The 12,873-nt window shown below is 53.1% G+C and overlaps 5 non-coding genes across 5 annotated transcripts; 1 reads left to right on the top strand and 4 right to left on the bottom strand.

Moving 5' to 3' along the window:
* Positions 1-3,568: 3,568 nt before the first annotated feature.
* TRNAN-GUU (transfer RNA asparagine (anticodon GUU)) lies at positions 3,569-3,642 on the bottom strand. Its single transcript has one exon. It is a non-coding gene; the product is annotated as a tRNA-Asn (tRNA).
* A 3,891-nt stretch (positions 3,643-7,533) lies between these two features.
* TRNAH-GUG (transfer RNA histidin (anticodon GUG)) lies at positions 7,534-7,605 on the bottom strand. Its single transcript has one exon. It is a non-coding gene; the product is annotated as a tRNA-His (tRNA).
* Positions 7,606-8,368: 763 nt separating this feature from the next.
* On the top strand, positions 8,369-8,442 carry TRNAN-GUU (transfer RNA asparagine (anticodon GUU)). Its single transcript has one exon. It is a non-coding gene; the product is annotated as a tRNA-Asn (tRNA).
* Positions 8,443-10,987: 2,545 nt separating this feature from the next.
* On the bottom strand, positions 10,988-11,059 carry TRNAE-UUC (transfer RNA glutamic acid (anticodon UUC)). The gene has a single exon. It is a non-coding gene; the product is annotated as a tRNA-Glu (tRNA).
* Positions 11,060-11,963: 904 nt separating this feature from the next.
* Positions 11,964-12,036, bottom strand: TRNAV-CAC (transfer RNA valine (anticodon CAC)). Its single transcript has one exon. It is a non-coding gene; the product is annotated as a tRNA-Val (tRNA).
* Positions 12,037-12,873: the final 837 nt, after the last annotated feature.

Raw genomic sequence — 12,873 nt, forward strand, 5'->3', positions numbered from 1 at the left:
TCTAGTCTACCTACAGAGAGGTAAATTCGGGTGTACCTGGTGGGTGCAAGAAGAAAATTCCAGTGGATGGTAAGGGTGAATCTCCAATAGTTTCGAGGTTCTAGGGACTTCTAATCATTGACAGATGTACGCATGATGGGACCGAAAGTGCTATGGAGGAGCTAGAGATGTATTATCAGGTACAGGATTCTGTAGGTTGTGACAATTGGTCTCGGATGGGTTAATTTTTGCAGAGACACCCAGACACCATCAAGGAATCACATGCAGGCAGTTGTTAGCATGCTAACACGGCCTTGAAGAGGAGGGTGACCGGTCATGAGGCGCCGCATCCAAGATGGCAAACGTGTATTCATGAGGAAAGGGGAAGAGGAGTAAATATCTGAGACCAGTGGGGGGAAGCTACTGGGAGTCATTCTGGTCAGTACTGTCTGGACCCTCGTGAGTGGGTCACCACCAAAACCAATTACAATTATTAGAAGACTGTCTAAGCATCCTGGAAGTCCAGCTGCTGAACGTGTGCCAGAGAGTGTCTCCCGGTAAGGTCCACAGTCGACTTTTGTTGTACCTCTGGCTTGACTGAATCAGGAGGGTGCCACGCCCCTCGTTAAAGTATCATTCTGAAGCATACAAAGTTTGCGGTGATGGCCAGGACATGAAGAAAACACTCCTTCATCGAGTTTGAAAAATGGAATGACAAAGTGGCACACCTCCAACCGAAATCACACTAGGAACACATAAGGAGATGCCTTCAGCTTCTGACAAAGGCGGAGTGGCAAAAATCAGGTCTACCCTCTTGCCCTCCTGCCGGAAATCACACCCTCCCTCTCTTGCCAGCTCCCACAATGCGGGGAGGGGAGGGGCAAATCATGCCGGCTTTCTAGATGCAGGTAATCAGGCAACAAAGGACAGCAAGCCTCTAGACAAGAGAAACAAAGCAGGTGAGTCCTCTCAGAGCGGTTCCAGGCTGGGCCTGAGGAGGGGGATCCGCGGTCAGCTCCTTGTATTGTGGAGATGAAGCTGAGTGTTGGTGGAGAGCAACATAGAGCAACGATCCAGTGAGGAGAGAGAGAGTGAGTAGCAAGCTGAAGAGAGAACCCAGAGGCATGAAAGGCTCTCCTTGGAGTACTCAGCAGAGTTCCGATGGGACCATGCTTATGGAGAAAAATGCCTGAGACCAAGGAAAGGAACGCTTGAAAAGATCATGGAACAATGCGTGGTGCTCAGACAGGACAGGCAATTGTATTCACTCCCCCTGGGACCAGACTGGACTATTCACAAGTAATGCGCCGTTGGGGAGAACATTCAGGAAGCACTTGTCTCAGCAGTGGGAATAAGCCACCTAGACGGAACTACCTTTAAAAAAAATTTCATAAAGCAAGGTGCAAAGGGATCAAACGGTTTACAACTCGCTTAGCTGCACCCCAAAACAAAACTCAAGAAAATTTATAGCAATACCGAAATAGCTGGTACCAGAAGGGAAGATTTTCTTTTCTTTTTTCTCTTTCTTTCTCTCTCTCTCTTCCTTCCTTCCTTCCTTCCTTCCTTCCTTCCTTTCTTTCTTTCTTTCTTTCTTTCTTTCTTTCTTTCTTTCTTTCTTCTTTCTTTCTTCTTTCTCTCTCTCTCTCTCTCTCTCTCTCTCTCTCTCTCTCTCTCTCTCTCTCTCTCTCTCTCTCTCTTTTGGACATTTACAAGGGATGCTCCCTGGCCAGGGTGGAACCCAAGCCACAGCAGGGATTTGAGCTGCTGCAGTGACAGCACCGGATCCCTACTCCTGTGTGCCACAGGGGAACGCAGAAGGGAAATTTTGACAATGCCCAGCATCCAAAGGAAAAAATGCCAGGCCGGCAAAGAGGCAGGAAAACATGAGGCATAAGGAGGAGTATAATCAATCAAACAAAACTGAAGCAGGACGGAAAGGATGGAAAAATCAGCAGCGAGGACCTTAGGCAGGTATCATGACTATGTTACATAGGTCCAAAGAACTCGTCAGAAATGGGAAACATACAGGAAATGGCCAAAATCAAACATTGGATGAAAACTATAAGGTCTGTGAATTAAAAACATATTGGATATTGCAGGGGGAAAAAAAGATTGGGGAACACGAAGCCTTGAGCCCCTGAAAATATCAGTTACGGTCGAGTCAACCACTGTAACGCCATTTCATTTTTTAAAAAGCAATATAGGATCAGTAAATGGCAGGCGGGCAACTTTAAAAGGCCCAAGAGAAGAGTGTTGGGAGTCTCTGAAAATTCCAGGGGAAATGTTTTGAAGAAAGAAAATTTTGAAGAAAGGCAACAGGAAACAGTCCAATCATCAGGAAAATCATAAACCCACCAAGTCAAGGAAACAAATGAGCTCTGAGCCCAAGAAACATGAAGAAAATCACACCTAGTCACATTATAATTAAACTGCCCAGATCCAGTGGGGGAAAAAAACAAAAAAACAAAACAAAACAAAACCCAGAAACAAAACCTCCAAAGCAGCCTGAGGGAAGAGACAGAACTTAAGAAAACAAGAATAAGAATATATCAGATTTTTCATCAAAAGCAGTGACAGTGAGAAGACAGTGAAGCAACACTTTTAGAAGACGGAGGGGCAAAAAAAAAGTCCAGATGGAATTCTATGCCTCCTCTCTCTCTCTCTCTCTCTCTCTCACACACACACACACACACACACACACACACAAAATAACCTCTTTGAAAAATGACGGCGAAAGATGATATTTACAGACGTACAAACGCTGAAAGACTTCCTCGCCGGCAGACCCACACTGCCAGAAATGTTAAAGGAGTCCTCCAAGAAGAAGGAAACTCACAGCAGCTGAAATTCTGGAGGTTCACAGAGGGATGGAGGCAAAGAGACATGGTCTCTGCATGGGAAAAGTGATGAGCTTTTTTGTCCTTATCAACTACATCTCTTTAAAAACATGGGACAGTTTAAAGAAGGGTCTTAAGGGCGGACTGTGGGGTTTACATGCTAAGTAAACTGCATGGCAACAAAAGCCTAAAGGCAGGCAGGGGAGAAACGTGAACAGGCATGACTTCACTTGAAGGCAGACTGTGGTAAGTTACACATGTGTGCTCTAAAGCCTAAAGCGGTCGCTGAAATAGCCAGAGAGTCCTAAGTCACCAAATAAGTCACCAAAGGTGAGAACATGGACTCACATGCAAAACCTTACATAAGCCACGATAGCTCTTCTTCCAAGTGCTCTTCAAAGATGCTACCCGACAGCCTGGTGTGCGAGAGTGACGACTGCAGCGCTATGTGTAATAAGGAAAGCATATGACGAAGTTAATTTCAAAAGTATATGTAAAGGATTAAAGACTAGTACCAACGAACAGTGGAAGAAACTTCACTGGTAAAAGGAGCTGACCGCGTAAAGATGTCGAAGGAAGCTACTCTTCCTCCCGGGAGCTGTAGGTTTCCCAAGGACCTGCTTTCCTCCAGGAAGCAGTGAGGGTGTGCGCAGGTGTGAGAGAGGCAGCGGCCAGGAAGACAGGAGCGCGGGTAGGACGTGCGGAGGGGAAAGCTCCTCCGCGAACCACTTACTTTCTAAAAGGCCGGGCTCCGTCCCTGGGTGGGCTCGAACCACCAACCTTTCGGTTAACAGCCGAACGCGCTAACCGATTGCGCCACAGAGACACGGGCACGCCGCCCTTCCTTCCGACACCACCCCGCCTCCGGGTTCCCCACAGAGAGCAAACGCACCCAGGCCGGGCGCAGCCACTCGCCTTTCGCAGGACAGCCGCGCCGGCTCCAAAGCCTGGGAAAACCGGACAGGTGGAGTCCACGCAGCATGTTGGTCCCGTGAGGAAGCCGTGCGCTGGGCGACTCCGAAGGCAGAAGGGCAGCGGAGGGTCCCCGCCGCGCCTTGCTCCACACGCGCCGCGCCGCAGACGCCAGAGGCGGGGCGGAGCCCAAGGGAAGCTGAAAGCCAGGTCTGACTCGGTGCCGGCTCCCCGTTTGCCCGGCCTTCACCGACCTTCTGCGCCGCTGGGCAGGGGCTTAGCAGGTGTGGTCGGTGTGGCTGCAGGGCGAAAGAGCTCGGGTCCAAAGAGGAAACGCGAGAAGCAGCGCGTTAACGCGGAGGCACGGAAGAGACAAAGAGACCTCCCGGGAAGCCTGGGAGGACGCTTGGACCAGATTCTGAGATTGACAGGATTGTTTCATGAAGGAGCAGAATGGGAAAGGAGAGTCGAAGAAGAGCATCAGAGAGGGAAAAGCACGGACCTCTGCAGCTGCCCAAGAGTTAAGCAGCAAAAATTGCGTGCATGTTTTTTTTTTGTTTTAGACAGTCACCTGCAGGCCTGTGGCACATCGTGACTCTACCGTGGTTAGTGCTGCGTTGTGGCTGCAGCAATCTGGGCTCAAATCTAAGCTCTAGCAAGGTAGTGTCTGTGACCTGGCTTCCGGTTTGCTTGCTCGCTTGATTTAAGCAGAGTGCAGTTGATTTACAATGTTGTGCCGGTTTCTGCTCTGCAGCAAAGTGACCCAGTCTCACACACAGACACCCTTACTCTCCCTTACTTTGGTAAGTTTCCTGCATGGCCTATCCCAAGAGACGGGATACAGTTCCCTGTGCCCGTTTGCTTTCCGTGCCAGTGCCAGCTATGCCCCTGAGCAGTGGTCCGAGAGCTGAGTTTAGCGCTGGCCTCACAGCGCCACGCGGCCAGAAGAGGAGTACACAGTCCACAGGGCGCAAACCTGCGGGGCGGCCGGTGGAAAGGAAACTTAGGGCGGTTCCTTGCCTCACTGTTGAGCAGAACAAATCCCCAGAGTTGCAATGCGGCCTCTCCAGGAGCCTTCTCTATCAAGCTTCCCCAAAGAAACAGCATGGTCATTGCCGTTGCTCTGGTAAAGACATTTCAAATATCAGTGGGGCTTTTTATGCCAAAGGAGACAGAGGTTTTAACAGGCTTGCAATAAAACGCCACCTCGTTGTCACGGTCTACACCAGCTTGTCTCCGTTCACCATACACTAATTTTTACAGGAACAGCAAATCACTAGACCATACTTCACACATCGTGTAAAAAGCACAAATCTTTAAAAGTGCACAGTTTGTCGAATTTTGGTGAATGTGCTCACCACCGCAGGTCAAGTCATAGAAAATTTCCATCATCCCAGAAATGTCACTTGGGGCCCCCCCCCCCCAGGTAATGCCTACACTCTCCTGAGTAGTTAATTGCTATTCTGACATCTGCTGCAGTAGTTCCTTGTCACCTGCTCTTAATAGTCAAAGGAATGAGTGTCTTTTTTTTTTTTTTTTTTTTGGTAGTTGACTTTTGTTTCGGGCCGCATTTGTTCATTAAGCATCTTCATAGTGCTGTGCATGTCACCTCCTAACTACGGTGTAATTGGACTGATTGTGGTGTTGATTGGTGTCTTGTGAATATTTGTGGTGTCTTGGCCAACATCTTGTACCAGGCTTCGTGCGTACTTGTGCTGTCATCGAAGTACTGCAACTGCTGGGCCATGGAGTAGTTACAAGATTTGCTTTATTAGAAATTGCCAACAGGACTCTAGAATGATTTCAGACCAACTGCTACTGATGCCAGTGCTCCACATTTGTGTCAGTCCTTGGCGTGCGCATTGCTTTGTACTGGAGGATGTGTGGGGACATCTGCTTACAGCATTAATGCCTCCTTCCCTGACGAGTACAAACATCAAGAATATTTCCTTATAACTTTCGTTCATTTCACTCAGATAGCTAGCTTTGTGATCCAGGGAGACCCCGGTGGGCTTCCCAGGAGGAGGAAACAGGGTCATAGGGTTGGCCCCAGCGGTGCAGCTGGGACCGGAGGCCTCTCTCCCAGAGACAGAGACCCAGGCTCGGGGTGTCACTCAGAGCAGCGGCAGGGGCAGATTCAATGACAGGCACAGCATCAGCCCACCTGCCCAGCCCCCCAGGCCTTTGCCATATCCACGCATTGGTCAGTAGAGCCAGGGCAGACTATGAAGATGCTTATGGAATATTCTCTTTCATTCGCATCCATTTCCCTGAGTAACTTGACTTTCCAATTCATCTTACTACCCTAGTGGAAAACGTCTCTGGGCACCATAATCAGAAGGGGTGTGTGTGTGTGGGGGGGGTGTGTGTGTGAAAATCAGTACCAGAACGATGGATGGTGATCCATGCAAATGAGCTTACTTCTGCAACCGCTGTTGTTTTGATTGCGCGTGGTCTCTACCAGCCCTTGGCCGCGTCTTCCCTTTTGCCTTGGACACTCGCTCAGAAGACCCGTTAGGGTAAATGGTTCTGCTCACCGTAAGGCAGGAGGAGAGGGAGCCAGCGCAGAGGTGTGGACCAAGCCTGCAGAGGAAGCAGCAGATGAGACAGCTCAGTGGCTGTGAGTCTGTGGTTCTGGAGTCGCTGCTGAAAGGCGGTCAGTCTGGCGGGCTGGGCCGGCGGAGCGTGTTCGCCTGAGCGGGCGGAAGAGGGGCGAGGCGGGGCAGGGCGTCGGGAGGCCTCGGGTCGAATTCCTTTGCCGAGAGTGGTGTGGTATGGGTGGAGGGGAGGATGGTAACCCTGAGTGAAAGACGGTGGCCTGCGGGGTATGTGCTGGTAGTTCCTCCGCAGGAGAGAGATCGTGCTCTTGAAGGTGCTCTGGGGGCCGTGCTGACCTCTGCGATTTCCCTCCTCGTGGTTACCTCGGCTGGTTGGAAATAGCGAGATAGGAGTAAGAGTGTCTCTTCAGTCATGAGACTTGGAAGAGAGGACAAGCCTCATCTGTGGGGTAGACATCAGAATAGTTTAAAGTAGCAGGGGGTGGATAGGCATTCCTGGGCAAGGGGAAAGTGTATCAAGGGGTTTCTTTCATCCCTGTATCAAAGTGTACCACGCATACATGGTTGATAACCGTTGTCCACGTCGTGATCCTGGTGATGATTACACGTGTGAATACGCAAAAGAGCTGCCCGTTGATGACTGGTGCATTTTGTTCTGTGACTACCTCTTTCCAAGTCCTTTTTGGGTAAAAATTGACGGTCAGATGTGGGAGAACCCGTCGGAGGCCGTCATCGGTTTGGAGTGCATTGTAAACTCTTTAAAAGCTGGTCTCTCTTTGCGTGGGCAGGTGGGAGGCGGGGGTGGGGAAGAAGCCTCAGTGACGTTGGAATGACTTTCAGCAAAAGCCCAAACCAAAACGCATATGACCAAGATCATTTCCTTAGTTAGAGCTACACCCCAGGCTCACTTAGAATAGGCACCTCCTTAGGTACTGGTGAGTGAGACGTGCAGGGCGTTCACATTTTCCTCGTGAGCTTGGTGCACCATTGCGTCGGCCTCTCTTCTCCTGGGCCAACCGCACTTGGTGGCAGGACGTTCACATTTTCCTCGTGAGCTTGGTGCACCATTGCGTCGGCCTCTCTTCTCCTGGGCCAAGCGCACTTGGTGGCAGGAGGGAGCAGGCACTACCCTGGGGACCCCAGGTAAGGGGCGCAGCCCAGGCAGGTGTAAGAAAAATGGGAGGCAAGGGCCCCTTCTTCCGCTTTCGAAAGCGGAGGAAAGGCGCAGGGAACACGCCCGGCCAGAGTGCCGTGACTCGGAGTCGAACCGAGGTTGCTGCGGCCACAACGCAGAGTACTAACCACTATACGATCACGGCGCGCCACAGGGCCTCGCGTCGGCACGGGGCCTTGATCTTTGTGCTTGGCGTCAAGCGCATCCGTGCTGTGCTTCACCGGCTGTGGAGAATGCAGGGATTTCTATTCTTTACTTCGTCGTGTCCGCCTACCAGTTTCCCCTCTCTTCCTCTCAGCCTCAGTCTTTTTTAATACATGACTGAAAAAAAAAAAAAAAAAAAAAGCCAATTCTCATCCTCCCAAATCGGGCGCGTGCCTCTCCACAGGCCTCCTGGAACGTCTCCTCGTCCTCGTTCCGCCTCGCCAGCTTCCTTCTCGCCTCTTCGCTCTTCCTCGCTTTGCCCAACCCTGTCCACCCCCTGGGTCCGGCTCCCGCCCCGCGGCCGAGCCGAGGGAGGGCCGCGCCCGCGGCGCGGCGCAGACTGTCGGGTGAAGGCGGGGCAAACGAGGGGCCAGCACCGGGCCAAACCCGGCGTTCGGGTCCCTTGAGTCCTGGCTCAACTCGGGCCCGGGGCGTCGCGGGGATCCGAGCAGACGTCTCCGGGGCGCTGGCGTTAGCGGCGGGTGTGGCACAGGGCGCGGCGGGGCCGGTCGGCTTCCCTTCTGCCTTCGGAATCACGCAACAAACGGCTTCGCCACGGGACCAACGCACGGCGTGCGCTCCACCTGTCCGGTTTTCCGAGGCTTTGGAGCCTCGGCCGCTGTCCTGCGAAGGGGGAGCGGCTCCGCCTGGCGACGAACGAGGCCTTGCTCTCTGAGGGGCTGACGGGAAGCTGTCTCAGGCGAGTCTCTGTGGCGCAATCGGTTAGCGCGTTCGGCTGTTAACCGAAAGGTTGGTGGTTCGAGCCCACCCAGGGACGCTTCGGCCTACCCTTTTAAAAGGGGAACGCCGCGCGCGTCTTTCCCCTGGCACACACACACACACGCTCCCCTAAAGGCCGGAAAAGGCTCCTTCCCTCCTGACCTCCTGTCCCCTGTGTCTGCAGCCTCAGCCAAGCTCTTTGAGGAACAGCGCGCTGGAGCCCAGGGTGTCTTGAAAGAGCGCCACTAACAACTGTCTCCACCCTTCTCCCCTGCCTTTATTGCTGCTGTTAGTGTGCATTTTTCACGTCGCCTGTCATCTTACAAGCCCCACGGTCCATCCTCACTACTTTCGAAACATCTGTCCCATCTCGTCGCTAAAGAGATTTGAATCTTAAGGCAAATCTCCGATTTTCCCCATGCAGATGCCATCTCTGTTTGCCTTCACTCCTTTGTGTGCATCCAGACTTCCGTCTGGCGCCAGCGGTGTTCCTCCTGGAGGACTCCTTTCACACTTCTCGTAGCACGGGTCTGCCCTGCCGCTGCGGCCTTCCTTAGCATTTGTATGTCTGTGGATGTCATTATTCCCCCTCATTTTGGAAAGACTTGGGCGGCTGGGGAGGAGTCATAGATTTCCACCTTGGCTTTTCCACCCTTGCGTCCTCTCAGGAGGTCGCTCCCCTGTCTTCCCCGTGTCTTCTCGCCTCCACTACTTCTGAAGAGAAATCTCACACGGGTAATTTTTCTCTCCGTCTGTACCCGGTCTTTTTCCTCTGGCCCCTTTGGAGATCTGTATTCGTTTTCAGTGGATCTGAGCAGTTTCATTTTGTTCATCTGTCTCCTTGGATCGACGGGTTTACAGTCTTTGTCTTCATTATCTGTATTATGACAGGAATTTTCTGACATTGTTTCTCCAAAACTTGTTGCTTCTCCTTGGGTATTTTCAGGGACATCAAGCACCTGCGTATCAGGTCTTTTAACCTCGCCCTCGCATTCAGTGACACTGTGCTCATGGTAAACATTTGTTTGTCTGTCGTTTCATTTTGCGTGTTGCCAGTTGTCCAAGGCTTCACGGTCCCTAATCCCCACCCCCACCCCGCCCCCGGCGAATTCTAGTCTGCTGGTCGTTAAATCCGGTGAATGTATTGTGTGGAGGTTATAGTTTCCATCTCTAAGTAACTGAAGTCAGTTCTGCCTCGGTTTTGATCGGTGGAATACACGCCTCCTTAGGAGTGTCAAAGTTTCCCTTCTCGGGCACTGGCTATTTTGGCCTTCCTACCAGTTTTCTTGAGTCCTGTTCTGGGGTACAGCTAAGCGCCTTGTGAGCAGTTTGATCTCTTTGGATCTTGCTTTACGATATTTCAGGTAGGTCGGTCTAGGGCTGATCAGTCCCACCCCCGAGACAAGAGCTTCCTGAGCGTTCTTCCCAAAGGCCGAGGAGTTAGGTGTGGTCCAGTCTGGCCGAGGGGAGCAAGTGCAGTTGCCTGTTCCGTGTGAGCACCAGGCACTGTTCCATGATCTTCTCAAAAAGTTCTTTCCTTGACATCAGACAAACCCCCGATCATCACTCTGCTAAGTACTTGAGGGAGAGCCTTTCCTATCCCTGGATAGCCTGAGCTCTCTCTCTCTCTGTCTCTCTGCCTCTCACATAACATTTCACTGGGTCTTGGTCGAGTGACCCCTAGCTGCCTTGCTCTCCACCACCTCTCAGCTTCATCTGCACAATGCAAGGAGGGGGCCTCAGGTGCCCTCCTCACACCAGCCGGGAAACTTTCGGACAGCACTAAGCTAGGCCCGATGACAAGGCTCCCCTGGCTCGTAGCTCACGTCTAGAGACTGCTGTCCTTTGCTGCCTGATTTCCAGTGTCTTGAAACCCCGTGTTTCATGTCTAGGGCCTGTTTGTCTGTTGGTTCTTTGGGGGCAGGGAGAAGGGGAAGGGTGAGATTTAGGCATTTCTGTGCCTCCACCTTTGCCAGAAGCTAGAGGCGTCGCTTCCTGTTTTTAGTTTTCCTTCGATGGGTGTGCCAATTTGTATGTTTCCATGGGAATTCCCTTTTCCACCTCAAGGAAGGCACCTTTTTCTTCATGGTCTTGCTCCCACAACAAAGTTTCTAGGCGTCTATCTGAGCTCTAACAAGGGGGGTGGTGTCCTACTGACTCAACAAAGTGGGAGCTACCATAGAAGGACGATGTGGACGTTTCCCAGAGGCACCCTATGGCATATGTCCAACAGGTAAACGTCCAAGATGTTTAGAACGTCTTCCAATAATTGGGATTGTTTTCGGTGGTGACCTCTTGAATGAAGTCCAGGGAAGACCTGCCTGCAGGACTCCGGATTGCTTCCTGCCAAAGCAGCTTATGGACTGGCGCATGGGGGCATGCCAGTGGTCCCAAACACACACTCGGCTTCCCTTTTCTTTGTAAATTGCATGTCGGCTTTGGTTGGGTGCACACAATGTAATAAGAGGGGCGAGAGGGGCTTCCTCAGCAAGAAAAGCTTTCTGTGTGTGCAGACTACCGAGTGCCGAAGCTCGGCTTGCCGCTGGACCTTGCGGCAAAAGGGCACGCCCACTTGGGCGGAAAGGAGCACGAGGTCCCGAAGTTTCCCTGACCGGGAATCGAACCCGGGCCGCGGCGGTGAAAGCGCCGAATCCTAGCCACTAGACCACCAGGGAACTACGCGGCGCTCGTCTTCGCCGATGCCACTGAAAGGCATGAGAGTAGCGATTCAGTGCTGCAGCTGCCGAGAACAGAAATGGGGTTTCCCAGCGTCCCAGAGCGGAATGCAGGCGGCGAGGCGCTCGGCCCTCGCCTGGCTGCGCATCGCCCTTCCCTTCTCCTGGCCTGGGCTTCGCGTCGGGCTCCGAGGCCAGGCCACGAGGTCAGCCGGCTGGGCTCCACCCTGGTCTAGCCTGAGCTCTTCTGGGCAGCGGAGCCAAGAACAGCGGAGCCCTTTCCGACCCTCGGGCTCCTCCGGACTCTGGGGCCGACTTGGCTCTCAGCGGGGGACGGGAGCCGATTGCTCTCCTGCCAGATCTTCCAGACCCACTCCAAGGGCTCTCCTGATAACAGGCACAGGTACGGGGTCCTTTTCCTCCGCGACCAGCTCAAGCCGTGGAGTTGTTTGGGTCGAGTCCCCGGTGGAGAGCTGGGTTCGGTCTCTTTCGTTCTGTCCTGGAAATCGACGTGTTCGGCAGATGGGCAGGTGTGTTGGGGGGAGGGAAAGCCACGTGTGCTTCGCAAGGATATGACCTTCATGGTGTTCAGAGACATAGTATGTGCCAGCGTGTGGAGGAGATTTAGGTCTCTGGTTAGGAGGCGAGGGGCTTCCCAAAAACAAAGGTAACCCGAAGTCAGCCTTGCCCTCTGTTTGCCCCCTGAGAGTAACCGGTTACGACCTGAGCTCCAGTGCGACTCGGAGCGGCGAAAGAAGGGGTGCTTCCTGGGGCTGAGTGGGCTTTCAGGCGGTCACACAAGTCCTGCTTTGTTGCGGACGGAAGATGCAGTTGTGCCAGCTGCCTTTCGCCCCTTTTGGTTTTGTCAAGAGGCATGTAAATTTCCATAAAAAAAAACGTCTCCTGTTCCCGCCCGGTCTCGAACCGGGGACCTTTCGCGTGTGAGGCGAACGTGATAACCACTACACTACGGAAACAGGGCGTGCGCGGGCCTTGACGCCATCGCCAGGAAAACCCGTAGTCCCGGCACCTGTATGCTGACCACCAACTTACGACTCATTTCTGTTTTAGTGGCCAGCATTTCAAGCGGAGAACAACCCTGGAGCCCCAGTGATCTCTTAGGCAAGGAGACTGCAGCTCCCGAGGAGCCCTTGCTCAGGTCTCGTCGCCTCCCTCCAACAGAGGACCCTCGGGGGTCGCCGCTCCCCGTGCCCGCACCCCCATCCCCCGACTCCCCAGTTTCAGAGCCACAGGGGCGAGGCGGAGCGGGGCGGGGCGGGCAGGGGTTAGGTGCGCTGAGCCTCAGGCGACTCTGGTGCCCATCAGTGTGGACGCCGTCCCTCCCGGCTTTGCCGACGTCGGTGGCCCTTTGCATGGAGCCGTCGGTCAGTGGTCTCCGAAACGATCGATGCTTGGAATCCACCCAAGGCGGATCAGACCCGCGCTCTCAGCCCTCCCCTCTTCTCCGATACACCCGACCAACGCGCTCCTTCCTTGCAAGCGCTCTCGCTCGCCCGCCACAGCACTTCTTTGGGGTCCTCTCGCCGAAAGGGAGTCTCTTGGCTTTCTTTTGGGCAGGTCCTGCCCGGGCTGATTTAAAGACATTGACAGAAGCCTGTGGCCACGTCCACTCGGCCCCATTCGGGACAAAATTAAGACGAAACACCAGAAACAGAGAGGAGGAGGAGGAGGAGGAGGAGGAGGAGGAGGAAGAAGAGTAGTAATACTACTAATAAAGTAGGAGTTCCCCCTCCTACACTGTTGGTGGGAATGTAAACTGGTACAACCACTATGGAGAACAGTCTGGAGATACC

This window comes from Phacochoerus africanus, chromosome 6 (assembly GCF_016906955.1).
Source record: "Phacochoerus africanus isolate WHEZ1 chromosome 6, ROS_Pafr_v1, whole genome shotgun sequence".
Classification (NCBI taxonomy): Eukaryota; Metazoa; Chordata; class Mammalia; order Artiodactyla; family Suidae; genus Phacochoerus; species Phacochoerus africanus.